A 23,310-nucleotide genomic window follows, 5' to 3' on the forward strand; every position below is an offset into this window, starting at 1 on the left:
CGCCCGGGCCCCCGCCCGCCCGACATTGCCCAGACCGCGTCCCGGCTCCCGCTTTTAGGCTTCTGTGCACTCCCGCCCGGGTCCCCGCCCGCCCCGACATTGCCCAGCCCGCCTCCCGCTTTTAGGCTTCTGTGCACTCCCGCCCGGGCCCCCGCCCACCCCAACATTGCCCAGACCGCCTCCCGCCTCGCCTTTGCCTTACCTGAGCCACCGCTCCTCCCCGCGCTCCGGACTTTACCGCCACTCCTTGCCGCTCCTCCCCGCCTGTCGTCATCACGCACGTCTAGGTCGCGGCCAGCGCTAGTTTTAGAGGAATACTTTGTTTTTAAATTTGAATTTTTGAATTTACGTTTTATTTTTATTTTATGTTGCCTATGTCCATCTACACACCCTGAGGATTCCAACAATGTATTGGGTGTGTGGATTGGCGCTGTGGTTCCCGAGTTTACCTTGCCAAAAGGTTTCTGTTCTCTCTTTATAATAGTAGTATAGATATCCTTTCATATGGCGCTAACCCCCTCAGGTAGCATATTTAAAAAACATATATATACCCTTATGGTACATCCTCAAGAATCGTATATATGGTGTTAGAAATAGTAAATCTAAACTTCCCTATATGCAATTACCTCCCAATATTTTGTCCCTTGATGTTCTTGAACCACAACATTGTTGGTGTTGATATTCAGGAGCACAGTCGTCTTGTATAGCCCATGGCCTCTTTAAAACAGGAAGTGTCTGCAAGCATAAACGTGCAACATAAACATCACATTACAGAATAGTGTTCTGTAAGTGGCCTTTATAGTTTGGGAGTTGAAAGAGAAGGCAGACAAATGCAACTCAGTTTCACACCGTAAATTGAAATGCAAAGGCGCCGGCCTTTTTTTTTTTTTTTTGCAGAGTTTTATATAGCGCAAACTAGACCCGAACGGAATCGGGTATCAGAGCGCTTTACATAGCACCAGTTACATTACATGAGGACACACATTCATTTTTTAGGCACGGGGAGATTAAGTGATTTGCCCAAAATCACAGGAAGTTTTGGCGTCGTTACCGAGACTCGAACCCAGATCCCCAGGTCCGAGGTCGAGCGCCCTAGCCGTTAAGACTAGTACCTCCAGGCAGGGTGGTGGCTAAAAGACACACAGAAATGTGGAGTAAATCACAAGTGAGACATGGAATAAATATTGAATTGTATTATAATTGCATTTATATAGCGCTTACTACCCCTGCTCTTTTTCGGCGAGTAGCACGCTACTCCGGGACCCATAGAGGATTAGTGCTGAATTAGTATAGATAAACATGCAAGTAAATTTTAAGTGGTGGATAGGTTAGTCAGTTATAGGTTAGTCAGTTATTTGGATTCGGATTCGGAAAGATAGCAGAATCTTGAAGCACGCTACTCCGGAAACCCATAAAGGATTAGTGCTGAATTATTATAATGGAATATGGAAATTGAGAAGTGAACATGTTAATCTGTTATGATGGAAGAAGTGATTTTCCCCCCAGTATTTCTTTATTGGCATTTTATTTCTAGGAAACTACCACATATAAGGGATACCCAGGAGCAAGGACACAAGAATTTAACATTTTAAGAATAAGGATGTGTTACATGGATCAGTAATAACAATCCTTTTTCCTACCATCTAGGATATTGATAATTCTAAAATAGGATTACACAACACATTAGTGTTCAGAGAATAAACATTCTATTTTTTAGAGGTATGTATCAGAGCAACATGCTGTATAGTCCAGACGAAGATACAGCGCCACTATACACTTCGTTTCATATATCAGGCCAGGCGTCATCGGGCTTCAATGATACCTAGGGTAAACAACTTTCCGGGAGTAGGCACAACCCAGCCACATCCCACAATGATCATATGCTATATCCAAGGGAGTCTTGCATCAGACTTGGTCCCTAACGCCATAAGATACGTGTCCCAAACCATGCTTGCACAGCCTTCCTCCTCAGCTTGTGTAACCGAGCTAACATGTTCACTTCCCCATTGGCCCATATCCTCAGATCTTCAAGCCAGGTGCGTACAGCTGGTGCTTTAGGCGATTTCCACTCCATGTCATTGCAAAACATCTCTTCACTAGAATAAACACACGTCTATGAATTTGGTTGCTTACTTATTTTTCTTTGTTCTGGGCATTATGCCCAAAAGGTGTTTTAAGGGCAGAGGGTTCATTACCATTGTTGCAAATTCTGATACTTCAGTCAACACATGCACCCAGAACTTTGTTATTATTGAACAAGACAATACCATATGATCAGTGTTATCTTAAGGATTCTTGAGGTCCATATTTAGGGCCCTCTGTTTGAAATAACTTGGGATTTTATTATCAATTTTGTGTGTGTTCAAACTGGAAAGATACTACACAATATTTAATTATATGTTACATTTCCAAAAACGATATTAAACAAAAATAGGTAAACTATGTCAAAACAGGGAAGGGAGAGACCGAATCCGAGGTAGAAGTAGGCAGCCAGAAGAGGTCAAAATATGGAAATAGGCATGAAATAGAGAGAAGAATCACTTTCCCAGGCAGGCCCTTTGGAAGAAGTGGGCCCAAGGCAACTGCCCACTTGCCCATTCCTTAAAACACCTCAGCATATGATAAAAATCAGATTCTATTTAGGTGAATCTGACAAAGCACCTTAAAACATTAAGCCTATATTTTTTGGAACAAGACATGTTTGCTGAAGGGGGTTAAACTAACTATATTTCAGCCTGGGTTTCCTGGACACTCTTTTTACATATGCCAATGCTTCTCCCATTGTTTATCCACCTTGGCCTGTCCAGTACATTCCACCTGGCCCTGGGGGCTGGACAAACACATGAACATTGTGGCAAAAGTGCATTATACAACACCATGACTACTTTTGTATCACACCCGTGCATTAATAGGGGCGGAAGTAACTCTGACTTTCGCAGTTCATTTTGATCCTTGCCTCGGACGTGCCTCCCTGTGCTCACCTGTAAACTATATGATAGAAGAAGTGCTTGAATAAAACTCTGTTACTCGACATTGTCCAGAGCCTCATTGTAATCCATCATTTTGTTGCCCACTGTGCCACTCAAGACAGAGGCCAGCCATTTGGAAATAAGTCTTGGCCATAAGGGAAGTGGGGGGCAGTCCAGCCTAAACTGCCAGGCCACGTTACATAAAGGGTAAACCCAACGGTACTGGGACCTGGTATTCAATAGTAAAAGGAGAAGTGGTCCCAGTAGATACTTTCGAACAACGGAATTATTAGCACATGTATATACATGAAAAATTATACCTATTCTCAGAATGCGAGAGATGTTGTTTAATCACACCATTGAATGTATGGTACATAGGGGCAGATGTATCAAGCTTTTTATTTGTCGCAACCGCTGCGAATCGCAAAATAGCAGCGTTTGCGACAAATGAAACGGGAAGTGGAATGTATGAAAAAAATCGCATCGCTAAATAAGAAATCGCAATTTACTCTCAGAATTGCAGAAATGTACATACATACCATTTTGCGATTCCTTAATTGCGATTCGGTAAAAATCGCTATTAAGGACTCGTAAAACAGGAAGTTGATACATCTGCCCCATAGTCCTCAATACATACATTTTTCCACATACCATCTCCCACACTGAACACATAGAGCAAGTACCGAGTAAACCCGTAAGTACTTGATGTTACATAATACTAAACACAATGATTCCATTTACTTACACCATGTCGCCCCCTGCTTGAAAGGCATGTACCCTGTAATTCACTCATTTTACCTCCAGAACAATTGAATGTGTCAGCTCTATCAGCCGAACTGTAGTGAATGAGTGAAGCACATCTTTTCTTCTCTGTTCAAACTGTCCTTTTGCCACTTGACTCAGCGTGCTACAGTGGCTTGCGTGCTTTCTGAGCACGTCAACTGACTAAACCACCCTTTTTCAAGTCTTTGTGACCTGACCACTGTGCACTTTAGCTCCATGCCACTGCACTGTAAATTGTTTTGAAATTTACAGTGCAGTTGCATTGAGCTAAAGTGCACAGCGGTCAAGTCACAAAGACTTGAAAAAGGGTAGCTCTATCAGCCGGCCACAAAGGATTTGGGTAGCATTCGCCGGACTCCAAGCTGTGTTGACAGTTGAGAACTGAACTGAGACAGACCTAAACGACAATCCATTGCTGTGGAGAATGACACACCTCTGGAATAAGAGCTTACATCTGTTCCAGCGCCACGTTCTCAATTGTAAAAATGTAAAATGTAAATTGATACTTGTATAGCGCACTACTCACCCGCAAGGGTCTCAAGGCGCTTGTACGAATACCGCTATGGAACCCGTCCTGGATTTCCCTGTAAGGCGTCCACTCCTGGGCACCCCCAGGGTGAAGGCCAGGCATCCTTAGCGTTGTGGGGGCCGTTGTGGAGATTAAGCAAGCTATTGCCCAGAGTTGCAGAGTGGGACTCGATGTGAACACAGTTGTTGTACTCCAAGATAGAGGCAGAAACGTAGGATATCTTCATGAATTTACTAAGATCATACCTGCAAACCACCTTCACCGTCAGTCAGCCCAGCCTCCAACTGACACACACACATGTGGGTGCGTGCGTGCATGTGTGTGTGCGCCACCCCCTCCCACATGAATAATGCATATTTCGTCCTCCCATTGTGGTATCGTTGTTTTTCCTCCCAATGTTCGAGATAATTAGTTGGGGCAGGCCTTCAGACAGTTCACTGCGCATGCGCACAGTGTTGTGCTTGGACACTATTTCATTTTCTGATCTTGATCCATTAACTATATAGTTCATGAACAAATCAAAAAATATACTTTTGACATGCACACTGGATCCCCATATGTTGCTATATATTTTCAGAAAGGCTATATTGGATTGTCACCAAACAAAGAAAACCTGCAAAATGATGGAAAGTCTATTTTCCTATAAAAATTAGGTGACACAGTAAAGACTGATTTTTTTCTACAGATATCAACTACAGCAGGCAAATTCCCATCTCCATGCAAAACTCTTAAGCTTTCCAGGTCCATGTGTGAGTAGTTCATCCAATCCAGGGTTTGAAATTGCATTCTGGGACTTGTAATCCTGGTTGTTATCCCAATATACAAACAAAACTATAAGCAGGGACTCTTGAATCGTGGGATTCTGCTGCTGCACCATTTCTGCATAACTATGGTTTTGCCGAATTTGCCACTTAATTTATTATCAGCTGCATAATCTATTGGTTAAAAAAAATAATGTTTACAGCTCAATTGGATCAAAAGTTACTAAAACGTGGTAAAGCGTGTTCCTTCTCAGTGGAAGACAATCATAAAGGTTGACGTGTCACCTTTCAGTTGTTTATTGTTATATTTTGTTGTCAAACTGTACTAAAGAGGTGAAACGTTTGCTGAGACTGTGCTACCATAGTTACAATTTCAAAATAAAGAAGTAATACTATAAGAAAAATGTGATCCATAATTTGCCTTTTTTACCTCATAATTTTGTCAACCTTGCCGACCAGGGCTTTAAGTGGGATGAAATATACACACACTAAAATTCGTTCAGAGTGCCACACTACCCACACATTTGCATAGAATCACAACTGCAGCTGGCATACATGACCACTGCAGCCAGGTCACAGATTGGATGACTATGTATTCTTAACACCCTTTTACCCATTGACAAACACAGAGAGAAACTCACACTGCTGTCAGCAACATCTCAGTTGTGTCCCGTTATAAACACCTGAATGTGACTCAGTTTGAATTATGCACTAGACAAGAATGATAAATTGCCTGAAAAAAAAGTTGCTCATCATCCTGGAGAAAGCAAACACTCATAGGGAATACCAGATAAAGTATGTGAAATATAATCTGGAACAACTGGGATCATCTCAAGGTGTTTTTACACTTATTGTTCAGAAATAGATCAGTGTTTTTGCATGAAGACTTAACCGCTATGCTGCGGCTGGAAATCCCCTGCTGTGCGGGAGAATTCTACGCAGGCGCGGTTCGGACGGCCCCCGGCCGTCCTTCGCACATGCCCACCGTGACGTCAGACGGCCGAGGGCCTTCCGACGCACGCCAGTGGTTAAGCAGGGCTTTAAGTGGGATGAAACAACTTAGGGGACTCTCAAAGGGGCGTGTGCGATGTAATTAAGGACGTGGCTTAAAACCACCTAAACAAAAAATCTGTGCTAAGCATAGCGTGCCGCCTGATTGGTATTTTGCTGTTTCTGTCCTTGCATCAAGAAATATGATACATCAAGTAACATTATAACCACAACAAGCCAGGTCTACTGGCTTTGTTAATGGTTGTTAGTTGCATAAAATAAATAAGCAACAACTATGGCATTGTTGTATATACTATTGAAAATGCTTCAGTTCTAAAGTGATGAGACTGAAAGAACTAAACTCTCTATGAAGTTACATCAAAGGCTTTAAGCAGTGGTACTGCTGCAGAATTAAGATTTGTTTTTCATCCTGAGTGTGAGTGTAAAAATGGAGAGCCGATAGGGACCCGTTTCAGCACCTGCTTTTAAGAAGTGCGGGTGCTGAACACTAGTAGGACCCGGCCCACTTAAAGCCCTGGACTTAAGATCATGAATACTGGGTCCCAAAAGGTCCGGTTTCAATATCTGTTTCAAATTACTGCAGGATCTGAGACCCAAAGGGACCAGGCCCATTTAAATCCCCGTTTGCCACATAGTTTAGGCCTCTACACGCATAATTCCAGTGACCCAGACTATAAATCCGAAAAGCAAAGCTAAAAAAATCCACCTGGCCTAGACGAGCAACAGACACATTGATCTGGAAATGTTCAGATCTCAGACAAAAATACGTCCCCTGCTTCAAAGGCGAAAATGATTCCACAGAGAGGGAAAAACACTCCGCTGAAATGATCGGACATTACGATGAGCCGGCGAGCAGCTGAATGCAAGGTGCTGCTCTCTGGCAAACATCCTGAGTGAGGCCAGCACGCGACGTCTGAGTACGTAAGGCGTGACTCACGGCGGGAGGACAATACTCTGCCGCGCACTGCTTCTGTCACCCAGCGTCGCGTGACTGTGAGGAGCGCCTGCCACCGGTGACAGCACAAGGCTGCTGGAAGGCCACGCCATTCTGAATATTTCCTGTCACGACGATGTCGTATTGTGTCTGTCACTCGAGTGCAGGCAGCGCTTGGAGGACACTGTGTTCTGCGTGCGGCCCCCAGCCTCGGGCAGACGCCATGAGACCTGTGTGTTTGTTGCCAGAACAAAGGAGAGTAATATAGCCTGCTGCGCTGCTATTAACAGCGCAGCAAGTGCAGCGGCACCGTGACCTAAGAGTGTGGAGAGCCCACTTCACCCCTAATAATGACTGTTATTTTTACTTTTATACCTGAGGTTTGTTTCCCAGTTTACTTGCTTGCATTAGGGTCACTGTGTCCCTGGATACGCCACTGAATATAGCCCTCTGCGTACAACAGCACGAGCAGCAGCAGTGCAAGCAGGGCTTTAAGTGGGCCGGGTCCTGACGGTGATGAGCACCGACAGTTCTTAAAAGCAGGTGACGGGTCCCTATTGGGCTCTCCAATTTTACCTTCAGGTTGGAGTAAAAAAAAAAGTTATGCTGCCTATTTCACTGCCTTTGAGCAAACACTAGCATCAGTTACATTACACAAGGACATATTCATGTTTTGAATCACAGGATTTTGAGCCAACGTAAGACTCAAACCTGCTTTCTCAGCTCCAAAGTCAACAGTTCTAGCCTTACTCCACAGCGTCACCCACAAGAATAGAAGCGTTTTCAATAGTATGTACAACAAAGTCATAGTTGTTGCTTATTTATCTTATGCAATTTACAACCATTGACAAAGTCAATAGTCCTGGGATGTTGTAGGTGTAATGTTACTTGCTGTGTAACATATCTGCATGAATGGACCGACGCAGCAAAATAGCAGTGTGGCAGCACACTATGCTAAGTATAGATTTTTAGCTTGTGTTTTAAGCCACACCCTTGATTAAATTGGCCACGCCCCTATGAGAGACCCCCCAGTTTTTTCACCCCACTTAAAGCCCTGAGTGCAAGTTCCCACACCCCTCACTCAGAGAATGCCCCGGTTACTTACCGGTAATCTTCATTACTCCGAGTCCATGTCTTCCTCGCCACAGTAATAACACATGAGCCTCCGGCTCCACACAGAACTCCAAGTACAAAAAACATCGTTCTAGTCTCCCTCTCCCTCCTCCAAGATGGCCCCCAGTGGCTCCAGCCAATCCCATAAAGGGACACAGAAGCACCAACACGACCTGAAGAACCAAGCCGCAGACATGAAGCCACCACCAGGGCCGGGAGGGAAGGGAAACTATACTGTGGCGAGGAAGACATGGACTCTGAGTAATGAAGATTACCGGTAAGTAACCGGGGCATTACCTCCTCGTCCAGTCTTCCTCGCCACAGTAATAACACATGAGCCGATACCAAAGCCATCAGCTTCATGTAAGGAAATAGACCACACCAGCAGTGCAGTGAAAACATATTTTAATATACAGAGGTATAGCAACAAAAAGGAATACCCCTCAAGGTACCCCCGCTGACAAAACAGAAGAGGCAAAAGACACAGACCCCCCACCCCCAACCTGGAGGCGGTAATGGGACATGAAGGTATGCGGGGAAGACCACGTAGCAGCCCTGCAAACATCCTCCATGGACACCCCTTTGAAAGAAGCCCAGGATACAGCCACAGATCTGGTGGGACGACCCTGAACAGGAAGGGAGGGGACCTCAGAAACCGAAGCATAGGCCAATATAATGGCCTCCTTAATCCAACGACTGATCGTGGAGAGGGAGGGTTTCAGGCCCTGACGTGACAGACCAAAATTGACAAACAAGTTGTCCACTTTACAAAAGGAAGACGTGCGTGACAAATAAACTAATAAGGCATGACGAACATCCAATAAGTGCAAAAGGGAGTCCTCAGCCGAGGACGGATCAGGACAAAGAACCGGAAGAACCACCTCAGCAGACCGGTGAAAATAGGAATTCACTTTAGGAACAAAGGTAGGATGAGGGCGCAAGACCACACGGTCCGACAAAACCAACAAAAATGGGGCCGAACGAAGGAAAGCACCCAACTCACCCATACGCCTGGCAGAAGCAATCGCCACAAGAAACACCACCTTGAGTGTCAAAAATTTCAAGTCCACCGACTCCAAAGGCTCGAAAGGAGCCAACTGCAAGGAACGTAAAACCAAAGGAAGGTCCCAAGGAGGTGGACACATGATAGGACGGGGTCGTTGGAAAGCAAGAGACTTAAACAGTCTAGCAACCAATGGAGAAATAGAAACCAAAGGGAGGACATGAAAAGCCCGAATGGCCGCCCATTGAGCACACAGAGTCGAAATGGCCAAGCCCAACTCAAACCCATCATTCAGAAAATCCAGAATGCGAGCCGGATCCTAAGACACCAACGACAGCCCCCGACCAACACACCAAGAAGCAAAATTATCCCAGTGCTTGGCGTAGGACTTAAGCGTAGAAGGCCGTCGGGACTGCTGAATGACCCCAGCCACAGTCCCCGAACAACCCTCACGAATCAGAGAATCCCTCTCAAGAGCCAGGCCCGCAGACCCAGGGACCCGAACACAGGCAGTGGAAGAAGAGGACCCAGCAGAGGATAAGGAACGAACGGCAATGCCCACCCCAGAGACACAGCCAATTCCAATAGAAGGGGAAACCAAGGGCGACGGCTCCAACAAGGAGCAACCAGAAGCACAAAGGACCCCTCCCTCTTGATCTTCCGTAACACAGCAGGGATCAGGGGAACAGGGGGAAATGCATACAATAGACCCTTCGGCCAAAGGAACGAAAGTGCGTCCACTTTCCAAGCATCCCGGCAAGGCATAATCGTGCAAAAGCATCGGATCTGGGCATGGTCCTGGGAGGCAAACAGGTCCACAATCGGAAACCCAAACATCGTCTGCAACCTCCTCAACATCCCTCGCGCGAGGGACAAGGACCCCATGGAAGGAAAAACCCGGCTCAGACAATCCGCCACAGAATTCTCCGCACCAGGCAGGTAAATCGCAGATAGGGACTCCAGATTCAACTCCGCCCAACAACAGATTTTGCGGCCGAGGCAACTGAGCGAGCGGACCTTGCACCCCCCTTGATGGTTCACATAAGACATGACAACCTGATTGTCCGTTCGGATCTGCACGTGGTGACCCCGAACACGATCCGAGAAATCCAAGAGACCCAGAAGGACAGCCTTCAACTCCTTGTAGTTGGAGGAACATGACAACATCGACTGAGGCCAAACCTACTGAGCCGACGAAACCCCCAGAGTAGCACCCCACCCCAGCAGGCTGGCATCGGTAGTGACCACTCGGGAGGGAACAATCAGAAAGGGACGGCCCCTGGACAGATTCCCGTCGACCAACCACCAACTCAGGACCACCCAAACAGCTTCCGACATAGGAACCAGAACACCCATATCGAGGGAACAGGGGTCCCAATGCGACAAAATGTGGGACACCACCGGGTACATGTGGAGGCGAGCCCACGGCACTGTCAACAACGATGCAGACATCAGACCCTGAACCCTCAACCACAGGCTCGCAGGATGAGAATGCCCCACCAACAGGGCACGGACAGCAGACATTAGGGAAAGAATTCTGGGAGGGGGCAGGAACACCATCCCCAACTGAGTCTTGAATAGAGCCCCAATGAAAGTCAATTCCTGCGCAGGAACCAGGGAGGACTTCGGTACATTCACTAGGAACCCATGATGCTCCAGGACATGGCACACCCTCCGGACATGTAACTCCGCCTTTGGAAGAGAAGAAGCAGAAATTAAAATGTCGTCCAGAGACGGAAAAACACTAATGCCCTCCCCATGTAAGTATCCAATGAGAGGAGCCAGAACCTTAGTAAAGATCCTGGGAGCAGAGCAGAGTCCAAAAGGCAATACCTGGAACTGGTAATGACGACCCATTACGCAAAACCGGAGAAACTTCTGAAAGTCCGGATGAACAGGAATATGCAGGCAAGCATCCCTCAAGTCTATTGACGCAAGGAAATCACCCTGAAACACCAGAGGAAGAATCAACTGAAGGGAAACCATCTTGAATTTCTGGTGAGGGATGAAAGTGTTGACCCACTTCAGATCCATCACAGGCCGAAGATCCCCGGTGCGCTTGGACACCAGAAACAGTATGGAATACACCCCTTTTCCCACTTGATCGCAGGGCACAGTAATCACCGCCTTTTTGACCACCAAGGAATCTATGCCTTCCAAAAGCGCCAACTTTTTCACAGGATCTCTGGGACAAGGAGTGGCCTTGAAACAGTCTGGGGGCGTCTGGGCAAATCCAATGCGCAAACCCTCTGAAAGCACTTGAAGCACCCATTGGTCTGACACAGTCACCCGCCAAGAGTCCATGAAGCAAGACAGGCGACCCCCAACCGGACCTACACCAGGAGCGATCCAGTCAGGATTTGGAAGCAGGAGCGGAGGAGGCAGATGCACCTGAGAACCGGGATTTATCAAAGGAAGGAGCACCTCGGCCACGCCCCTACCACGAAAGGGCTGACCCGCCCGACCCCTCTTAGAAGGACCAAAAGACGTCTGTGGACCAAAGGCCCGGAACCTGCCAGGACGTTCAGGAGCAAGCAGTTTACGATCCTCCGCCGTCTTCTTCACCATATCGTCTAGAGGCGAACCAAAAAGTTTAACCCCCGAAAAAGGGATCTTCATAAGCAAGTTTTTCTGCGCAGCATCAGCCTTCCATGAACGGAGCCATAACTGACGTCTTGCTGCCACAGAGGACCCGGCAGCTGAAGCCGCAGCCCCCAATGAATCAAAGGATATATCAGAAAGCAGACGAACCTGCTGCTCCATCATCGCCAGGGTAGAAGAAACATCCTCCCCCTGGTCCAACAACTCTGACAGAGACTGAAAATCCTTGAGCAAGGACTGGATAGTGTAAGACGAATAGGCCGCAGCTGTGATAGAAAAATTAGCAGCCGCAAAAGTGCGCTTCACGGCACCATCCACCTTGCGGTCAACCGGGTCAGCCGGAGAAGAATCCTCCGAGACAACAGTCCCATTTGAAGACATGCTGGCCAACAAAGAGTCAACCTACACAGCGGCAGGGTATTTCACCGCAAAATCCAGCAGAGGGTATCTCTTACTCAAAAAACGCGGAAAAGAACCCTTGTCCACATCCTTCCATTCATTGTCCAAGACCCTCAAAACGGAAGAATGGAGAGGCAAAGAATCAGGCTCAGGGCACTGATATTGAGAAAACAGATCGTCCTCCAGAGGTAACACCGACACAGGAAACCCCAAGTTCTCGCGAATGTGACCCAGCACCTCCTTCAGGTCGGCACCTTGCACAAAGCGACCCCTGACATCAACGTCCTCCTCAGTATCAGAACCAGCAGCAGCAGCAGCATCAACCCTCGCCTTCTTATCAGGCGGAGCAGGCACCTGCCCATGCAAAGCAGTAGCCACAGCAGAATTTATCATTTGCTGCAACAATTCCATAGAAGGAACTGTCACCCCCGAACTGAAAGTCCCAACCAAGGAATCAGTAGCAGGTAGATCCGTAGAACCAAACTCCATCGTAGCCATCCGTCACACACGAGCAAACGAGTGGAAAACACAGGCAATGAACAAGACAACATGCCCGGTATTAAAAAGACCCGTGGTTGCCAGGCAACCACAGAAACCAATCCACGCTCGGACACCAACACAGAAAAGGACCGGGGAGTGCCGCGCGCATGCGCAAAAAACAGCCCCACGCCGATGCCGGAGGCCGGAGAACGGAGACCCGAAGGTGCCCCATGCGCAAGCCCAGAACACCAGGTAAATGCAAGCGGGAGCCCCCGGCCCCCACAGCAAGAGCACCTGCGACGGCAAATGGGGAAGCAATGCTAACGGAAGCCTCCGGCTCCCAGCGCAAGTGCACCCGGCCGCGATGCGCCCGCTCAGCAGGACGCGCGGCCGGGAAATAGGAAATAAACCAACCGGCAGAGCAGGGCTCCAGTAGCCCCCCCCCCCCGCATTCCGCAAATGAATGCAGCCGGAAAGAAACGCCAGAAAGTCCGCTAAGGCAGGACAAAAGGCGAGAAAGGCAGAAGAAGGGGGAAAACAACCTTAAGAAAAAACCACAAACATGTACACACATTAAAACACTACTTCCCCCAAACGACATACCAAGGACCCAAGGGGACTGCTCAAGCAGGACCCCAGCCCCACTCACCTGACCAGCAGGGAACACAGCACTCGGAGTAGTGCAGAAAAAAAGAACAGGTCGTGTTGGTGCTTCTGTGTCCCTTTATGGGATTGGCTGGAGCCACTGGGGGCCATCTTGGAGGAGGGAGAGGGAGACTAGAACGATGTTTTTTGTACTTGGAGTTCTGTGTGGAGCCGGAGGCTCATGTGTTATTACTGTGGCGAGGAAGACTGGACGAGGAGGTAATGGTCCTTAGCAGTGGAAGCACTGGCGGACCTCACAGGCAGCAGCTGCTGCAGCATGCGCTGCACTCAGTGGTTCATTTGTAAAAGAAAACGTGCCAGGTGCCCATAGTTTTCTTCAGAAGCCAGAGGCAAGCACTCTCGAAGGTTGGGATGCTGAAGAACAAGGCTGCATAGTCTTGATTCCACCTCATGCCTCTTTAATCCACCACCAGCCTCTTTATCTCATTCCTGAAAGTTTTTTTATCCCTGATTTCTCCCTTTGACAATCTTCCTTCTTCTTTCTCCCTTTTATGTTTTTTCACCTCTGTTATCTCTAATCAGAGGTCTCATGAGGAAAAATAAGTCCCAGTCCCATGTGACAATACACCAAATTGTAGAGGTAGCGGAAGTGACATCACATGCCGATTGACCTGTGATAATAAAATAAACCAAAACAAGTGCCAGTACTGAAAATTATTTGTCAATTCTTACATCACCGGTACCAATGTCATTCTGTCAACTGGTGCCATGAACCATTAATTTCAAAAGAGCTTTATTATTTTGAAGCTTTAACTTATTTGTCGATAAATTTATACACATGCACATAAATAATCAATGACACAAATATCACAAAAACAAAACTAATTCCTCCACTAAAGTGAAACTTATTGCCAAAGACACCACAAGCACACCAAGTTCTCTTTTATCCGTTCAACATTCATTCGTGAAACATAACCCAATCCATACACAGCAAATTCACCAGTGGGTTAAATGTTAAATGTTAAATGTCGTATACTTGTAAAGCGCACAGCTGCCCCAGCAAAGGGGCGTCCGGCGCTGTATACCGCTGGGGAACCCATCCTGGCTTTCCCTGTGAGATGGTCCCTCCTGGGCATCTCCAAGGTGAAGACAAGCATCCCCGGCGCTGATGGGGCCGATAGTAGAGATTAAGCAAGCTATTACCCAGAGTTGCTGAGTGGGACCCATGGTTGGAGTAGGCACAGAGGCGAGAATTATCGAGTCCGCTGACCATGGACCAAGACCCTGCCGTGTCGGGAATCGAACCCTGGTCCCGGGCCGCCTCTAACCAGTGAGCCACACCACTCCACTCCACAATTAAGCCAAGTTCATTCACTTCTATTTCAGAAAGGCACAACCCACATGGGAACAATACGCACGTAGCCACACAGCAGCCAACTACACCATCAGTTTGAAAAGATCAATATACAGAAAGTAAACAAAGTTATCCAAGCACAAACTACATTCCAAACACCAACTCAATTCTGAAAATGTTAGTTTGGCTACACAATGCGCAAGGTCGACGCATTTCGAACCCTAATGAGTAGCAGGGTTCTCCTCAGGACCAACAAAATCTTAAAAAGGAAGAAAAGCACATGCTCTTACTACTATGATCTCGACAAGAATAAAAACCACACAACGGAATAAACGCACTCAACCGGTGCACCAGCAAATTACCTTGCTCATCAGTGAAAAACTGTTCTGCTTCTTTAGTCTATCCTAAGTGTGTCTGAAATATTCAAAAAAGAAAGAAAGAAACTCATAAGAAACCTACACCCCGTCAGTACTATGTCTGAAAGTACATGCCCCAAAAACAATGGATAAATGGGCTTACATTGTGGTATTCTCCCAAGATCCTTGCGATTTGAAAGCACGCTCCAAGTGCAGCAAATGTGGACATCCGTGGATCTATGGAGCAAGCAAGTTAAATCTGTATTAGCCCCAAGTTCATATATGATCCGTGGCGTAACGACTCCCACTACCGCCAAACATACTGTTTAGATTTCTAGCGTGTGACAACCTGTTCATTAATAGGCACCTCGGCGAATCCTCAGCCGTTAGCTTCAATCTGCAATATTGGACAATTGTGCAACCGCAATGACACCTCTCGTCCGATTAGTAAGATCACTGAGTTCAATTTAAATCCTAGTTCGAGGCTCGCGGCCGCTCACCATCAAGAGCTCTGCATTTCGTGCGAAAAGCAGTTTGAAAGTACAACTCAGCTTCTCGCTTTCAGCCTAGCAAAGAGCACATAGCTGCATTCAACAGAATACCCTTCATAGTGCCTGGAAGCGTGTTTTTATAAAATGTGCTCAAATTAAGCCATTACCGTTAAACACTCACTCAGACCTGTTTGAATCTACAATAAAAATTCATACTTTGACTAAGAGTCTCGCGTACACTGACCTTATGCAAGTGAGGTAGTCTAATTCCAAAATCTACGTCTGGCGTTTAAGCACCCAAGTGTCTCACAACGCCATGTCCCGCAAAGGATTGTGGGTGTTTTTGGTATAATGGGAAATGGAGTTTATATATCCCATTACGAACAACTTTAATAGCAAGGTTGAGACATGATACGAGTCCCCGTGTGCCACGGTGAAATTGTAGGACTTCTAGGCATCCTTGAATTAATTCTTAACTCACTGCAGCAAAGTACGCCATACAATGTGCTCTTTGTGTGTCCACATGTCACAATCCTTCTGTTAACAACAATATAGCAAAAGACGGCGCCGAATGTCCAACTGCCAAGCATCGTAGAGTTCAATTTTGATCAACTGCAGCAACGTGCGTGAGACGGTGTCCTCTTAGTGTGTCCTCATGACAAAAACCTTCTGTGAAACACAATATAACACATACTGGCGCCGAATGTCAAAATCCAAGGAGCATAGCCATAGATGCATCTTAATAATTAAAAAAAATTTAAAAAGGGGTATCAGCCCAAAGTAGACCCCACTGAGACCTTGAAGCCAGAAATCAAACGGCTACGCTCACTCGAACCCAAAGATTCACAAGTTGAACAGCACTACAAAGAAGGCCTAGCCATGTAACTCATGAAAGCAGAGCCCTGCGCATTGAGACCATAATGATGGATATACAAGGCCTTCAGTTTTAAACTTTAAAAATTTCAGAGATAATATTAAGTCCATTCACTGCTGTATTAAATTTCAGAATGAACAACGCCTCACGTTGGGACAGACGTAAATCCGTATCACCTCCCCGTGGTTCCACTTCAATCTTTGAAATCACGGTCCATTTGAGATCACCTACCACATGGTCCTTGGCCTTCCAGTGATTCACTAAAGGGGCATTTTCGACATTCCGTTTAATCCTGGATTTATGTTGTGTCACTCTCTGGCGGATCTCTTGGCTTGTTTTACCCAGATATAATTTGTGGCATGGACAAAGAATCCCGTAAACCTCCCTTTGGATTTACAGTTGGTAAATGTGTCATGTTTCCAATGGACCCCCTCATGTGAGGACACCGCTCCTTCCACCTATTGATCTCAACAGGCACATGACCCACATTTATGATGGCCAATCACTGGTGCCAGTCCAACGTATCCTCTTAATGTAGACTTTGATGGTTTTGGTAGATCAGCCCTAACAATATGGTTCTCAATGCTTTTCTCCTTTTTAATTGCGAACAGTAGAGCCTGTACCAACGCTTTATCAAGATCTTTCACTAAGTGCCAGTTTTGGTTTATGCTTTTTTTCAGTTGATTCGAATTGGGGCAAAATGTGGAAAGACACATGAGTCTGTCCATATGTGGTTTAACTCTTTTTTCAAGGAGTGTCTCACGTGGTATCCACCAAGCCCGTTTCATTCCGTTTTTCAGGAGTTTTTTAGGGTAGCCTCTTTCCATTAAATGATTCGCTAACCTGTTTGCGTGTAGCCAATACTCATCCTTGAATGAACAATTGCTCCGAATTCTCAGAAATTGCCCAAAGGGCAAATTGAGTTTTAGACTTCTGGGATGGTTGCTGTTAAAATGCAAGGCCTTATTTCTAACTGTAGACTTTCTAAACAACGTAGTAGCCAGTTTCCCATCCGAGGATTATGCTTCCACATCCAGGAAAGTAATTCGACGCTGGGAGGAATGAAGGCTGAATTTAATATGCTCTGTCCTTGTATTTATGTTTTACAAAAAACAAGGGAACCCTAAAGGTATGTCGCAGGGACCTTGGGCAGTTTCATATTATATAGAACACTGGTCCCTACATGTGGACAGAATGAATTGCAAACAAATAATCAGAATACCTAATAAGTGTAATGTCTTTTGCCCAGCCGGACAAGAAGTTTTATTTTAGCGTTCAAGTCAATAGAACAAAGATGTAAAGACACTGAAATAACAATTGGGCACAGCCGTGACCCACAACATACAAGACAAAACAACTAAAGCAATGGCCAAAAGGGCAAGGCTACAATAAGTCTGTGTACTTGTATTCAGTATTTACAGACGCGAATTTTCATAACCACAACTTTGCATTTTTACAATATTTCAGTATCATATTGCATAAGGGTTTTTACAGGTCGACGACGTTTCGATGCCTTATTTGATTATGGGCATCATCATCAGGACAGAGAAATAATCATTGTTGTCTTATTACAAACATTATTTTCACTATGCCTTTCTGCATTACTTAAACGAGAAGAAATGTTGTTGTTTTGTCTTGTATGGTGTGGGTCACGGCTGTGCCCACTTGTTATTTCAGTGTCTTTACATCTTTGTTCTATTGACTTGAACGCAAAAATAAAACTTCTTGTCTGGCTGGACAAAAGACATTACACTTATTAGGTGTTCTGATTATTTGTTTGCAATTCATACTGTCCTTGTATTTAGCCATCCATTAAAGACCTCAAGTTGCTCTTGGGTTCCTTACCACACTAAAAATACATAATCTATATAGCGCATCCAGTTGGAAATGCACTCTTGAAATGGATTATTATTATAGTTGAACTTTTCTTCATAGAGCCCCATGTATAGCACGGCTAGCTCCGGCGCAAATGGACAGCCCATGGCTACTCCCTTTATTTGGAAATAAAAATCACTACCGAAACTGAAATAGTTACATTGCAGGGCAAATTTGGCCAGTTGAATAATGACACTCGTTGGGACCCTGTGATGACATCATAGGAAGTGACATCACATAGCACCACCCTTGGTAGCATTACAGGAAGTAATGTCACATGACATGTTATCCTGATGATATCATAATAGGTAGCAACATCACCAAAGTAAAAAAAAAAGTACAATAACAAAAAAATTAAAACCAGGGTAGTTAAAAAAATGACAGAGTGGAGGGGAGGCGTCTTTTTTCAAAGATTAGGTATATTCTAGAAGGGTTGCAATCATGTTAGTGATGAAACCATCACATACTCGGGCAGCGATCTTTTGCCAGATTGCCATCATATGCTACTCAATTACAGCCCCCAATGTCCAACTACTGTCCCAATGCAAGCAGCAGAAAAGGCAGCGCCGTCACTAGGGGGGTGAGGGGGGTGCGGACCGCACTGGGTGACACCACCGTCATGGGGTGACACCAATGCTGTGCAAGCGCACCTGCTTACAAGCACCAAATACTGCAGTGCACGCACGCACCACCTAGCTTAGTGGTAATGGTGCGATACGCAGCGGCGGCGTACACAGTTTGTGGGTCCCAGGGCCGTCAATCTTATAGCACTACCAATGACGGCCCTGGACCAGCCCCCGCGCTCGCGCTGTGCTTCTCTGAAGTGCGCCACCACCACGCGATTAAACTCAGAGTGGAGACAGTCTCGGGGCCGGGGGGAGTGCTGGTCGATTTGCACTACAGAACCCCTACGATAGGGGCCCAGCCACCACCACAGTCGAGTCGAGAAAAGGAGAGCTGTGTCACAGTAAGTGTTTTTGCTAAACTTACGTTTTCAGCAAAGCTGTTGTCAAGCCCCCGCCCCACCTCTTGGTGACATTTAAAAACCAATGAAAATGCCTGCCCTTGTGTCTGAGGAAGAGGGGCAGAGAGCCCCGGTTTAAGAACACAAAGGTTTCTGTGTCGTGGCCCTTCTGTGAAAGAGCAAGGGGGTCATGCGTTTACAGATTTCAGATTTGTTCTATTCATTGGGAGATTACATTATTACCCGTACTTGCAGCGCTATGCTTCCAGCGCTATGCAGCACAGACTCGTGTGTACTCTGCCCTGCAGACACCCACGCAGACGCGCCATGCTCTCCTCGGCTCTAGTCTAGGCCACCACCTCCTTCCTGTAAGGTGGGCGTAAATCGTTGCAATCCACCGTGTGTGCTTCGGTACAGGCTGTTTGGACCCACGAAGGGGATTTTATTGCAGCGCTCAGTGCCCTCCTCTCGTGTTTCCCCCAATAAAATCAGCTAAATTATATTATATTACTGTTTTAGCAGCCTGACAAGTGGGAGCGGTGCGGATTGGTCCACAAATACTTTTCTTGTGAGGCTATGGCACCGAGTGTGTTCATATTCAGTGTAGAGTCTCACTACTACAGGGTCTTCATTCCGGCAGGGAGCAGTGGGGTCAGTGTGGCACTGGGCTCTATTATATCTCGTGCTGGGCTCCGAGGGCTCCCAACGCCTGGCCCGCAGTTTCCCTACTTCAGAACTCGCCTCACCTGGTGTAGGTGAAGTGTGGAGGGCGTGCTCGTGGGTGGGCTCCAAAGACTGTGGACTGGGAGTTATTATAGGACGACTCCCCGGTGCCCTACTCAGAGGCCCTTAGACTGGAACGGGCCGTGAGGACTTCTGACCCAGGAGAGTTTTCTGAGATAGGAAATGTCCAGTTTGTGCGTGTATAACACTGAGGTGCTGCATTTGCATATATAACACGGAATTACTCTATTTGCAGCTTTGAATATTAATATCGGTAATACGTTTAGGCCTAGGTATCATTTGTCACAATTCCGGTTGGGGTTAATACTGAATATAATTCGATTCCCAAAGAGGTGGTCATCTGATGTTATGGAATAGGTTTAAAACACCTGTTTTGAGAGCCCTGGGTCTCAGATTTCAAAGACCTGCTTTCCTTTTCCTGCAAATGCTTAGAACACTTTACATTTGATATATTGGTGATATGTCATTTATCATGATATGGAAACCCGAATGCCACAATCGAAGTATGATTTCAAGCTACCGAGGTCAGATAACCAAGATAATAGCCCTGTAAGTTGTGACAGAGACCAGGTTGCTGTTTTCCATATACTGACTGTATGCAAGTCTGTATATGTGTGGTATCTGTATAGCCCAGACAAACCCGAAATGCAGTGCAGCTTTATGCAGTGTCAGAAGCAAAGATGCAGTCAGTTAGTGACTGAAGGGGCAGCTGGGATCTGAGAGTGGGAGTGGACTGTTACTGCATTGTGATACAGTGTTGTGCATCTTCAGCTATTTCCTAAATTGTATTACATTGGGCAGGGCCTTATGGATATGATGATAACATTCCAGACGCTGGTTGTGAAAATGCCAAATTCTCAAGAGCAGCTGGGATGATATTATTCACCCTCCAATCCACCATGAGAGGGGCGTCACTTCAAATGTCCAGGCCCCCTCACCTCTTACAGTCTTTGACCCTTATTGCAGTATTCCAGAGCACGTGCAGCTCCTATCTGCATTTTCTCCCAGCCTACTTTCTTAAAATAATATGTAATAATCTAGAACTATTTCACCCTCTGTGTAGCTCCTGGTGAGCTGCCAGGGAAAATCGGCGCTACCCCACTGAACTGATTCTTCTGCATCATCATGGCTCACCACACCTCCACCCCACCCTGTTCAGGAAACCCATGACAGATAGCTCACCGTTTCTCTCACTTGGCACTACACCTCCCTTGACTATGCAGATGGAACACTCTATAAAACTTTACTCAGACAGTTTGTGAAAGCCAGCAGTCTATTACAGTGTATTAAAAAATAAAAAAGGTTTCCCAACATATATGCCTTCTGCCTCTTAATCAGAGTAGGGTTGAGTCAAGTTCAAAGTTTCTTTCAATCTTTGCAAGGGTCTGTGGAAAACATTGTGAAGCTGGCTAGCTTTTCCAATTCACGTTTGCAGACCAATTGCGGCTTTTTGGACAATTTATTTGCATTTGTGTCAGACTAACACAATGGTTGTGCATAATATATACTTTGCAAGACACTCTTAGAGGGTCATGTAGACCTGAGGAAGTTTTACAGGCCACTGGTGCTGTACAAAATTCAACTCATCCTGACATATTTTGGTTTCTTGCCCCTCTGGCTCGACATGTTGGATTACGTTGCATCCAGTGACATAACTGACGTTATTTCACCACTATGTCATGGTCAACTGCTCAACAATTCTTTGTTTCATGGGAGCAAACCTCAAAAGTTGGAGTTTGCTTCTGAGAAACAAAAGACAAATGTTCCTTGACAAGCAGGGAACTTTCTCCCACACACCCCGGGTGTGGTTTTTTTTTTTCCTGCCTGGGTCAGCCAAGCCTTGCAAATCCTATGCAGACAACTGATCATAGGAATGCCTGCCCTAAAGGTCCACACACTGTTGCCTGTGGAGTTCATAGGCAATCAGTAAACAGTGCTTAATTTGAGCCGGTGGTTGCTGGTGTAGGACACTGCACTCTTTTTTTGGGGACTGTCACTTATTTTTCCTCATGTGGCATTTCCTGAGAGCAAGAAAGGGAAAATACACTAGCACAATAATTCCTCAAGGGGGGGGGGGGGGGGGGGGAGGGGCTTACTGCAGCATTGTATGTACTTACTGCCGCTCGGATCCGTGGGAGAGTCTCCGTGGAAACAGCGCTGCTTGTCGAGACGGGATGGACAGAAAAATTACCTTTTGTACCGACCTGCCCTGGTGCTCGGCATGCCTTTGTCATTGGCCCTGAGCTGTCTTCACAATGCTCAAGCTGTATTTTTCAGTTTTGTGACTTCTCTCGTGACCGTATTTGTCTACATTTAGCCAAAACCACAGTTGCAAATAATCCCTCCGCAGACAGCCGAGCATCTGCTGCTTTCTAGGTAACCACTTTTACCGCCTTAAACCTGATCTTCCAAGATGTTGTTACATATATATATCACATTAGCTAGAATTCGTGTATTTATCCATTTCTCTACACGTTGAACGAACAATGTAAAAGACAACTCTGGTCGATTCACAGAAGCGTTCCGGGAAGTAGAAGAACAGGGCACTCTTTTATGACCTTTTACGGGTCTTTGGGCTGTGCTTAATTTGAGCCGGTGGTTACTAGGTGGGGCCACCGGAGGAGGTCCATGCGGTAAGTCGTGAGGGGGTGACACCATGAGTAACCCGCACCGGGTGACACCAACCTTAGTGACGCCACTGAGAAAAGGCACAGCTATGGCATAAAGTCACAAAGATCAGGAGCAGCAGTGGCTGTAACAGTGCAGAGTTCACTCATACTCGTAGACTCCTGCAAGTAGGGTTTAGGGGTACTCCCCAGTGATAAGTTTGGAAAAAATTGGGTCAGAATTAAAAAACAATTGGCTCAGAAGCCATTTGTGTGCCAAGTCAATGCAGTCTGATGCTTCTTAGGAGCTGACCCAATTTTTCTAAATGTGCAGTGGTTGCACCCTTTATGTCAGTGGGTATACCCAATATGAAATGGGTGTACGCCCTATTGCCAAGAATAACATAGAGTATGCCAGTTCCAGACGCTAACCAAGAATGACATACAAGTGACAGAATTGTTATTTTCACTCATGCATATGCTCTTCCTCTCTCTCACACACACACACACACACACACCCACGCACACATTCACAGTCACTCACAATACAGTTAACTGTTAAATAAAAGTAGCACAAGCCTGCAAAGATTATGACAACACTTGTTTCCCCACAGAGGGGGCCCTCTCTCTCAGCATTGCCAGTTCTCTGAAGCTGTTTTGTTCCTGGTTGATTTAGGGTGAAGTTGACACAATGTGTCAAGTTTTGAACCAAAAGTCTACACTTAAGAGAAGCTTCTGGGACCCTGGGCCTGAAAGATCGGTTGCTCCGTAACCGTTTCTGAGCAACTCTTTACAATCTCAGCCACAGTCTGGATGTTCAAACAACGCCAAGGGTCGCAAGTGGAAGCCCAGGAGTC

Source organism: Lissotriton vulgaris, chromosome 10 (genome assembly GCF_964263255.1).
Source record: "Lissotriton vulgaris chromosome 10, aLisVul1.2, whole genome shotgun sequence".
Lineage (NCBI taxonomy): Eukaryota > Metazoa > Chordata > Amphibia > Caudata > Salamandridae > Lissotriton > Lissotriton vulgaris.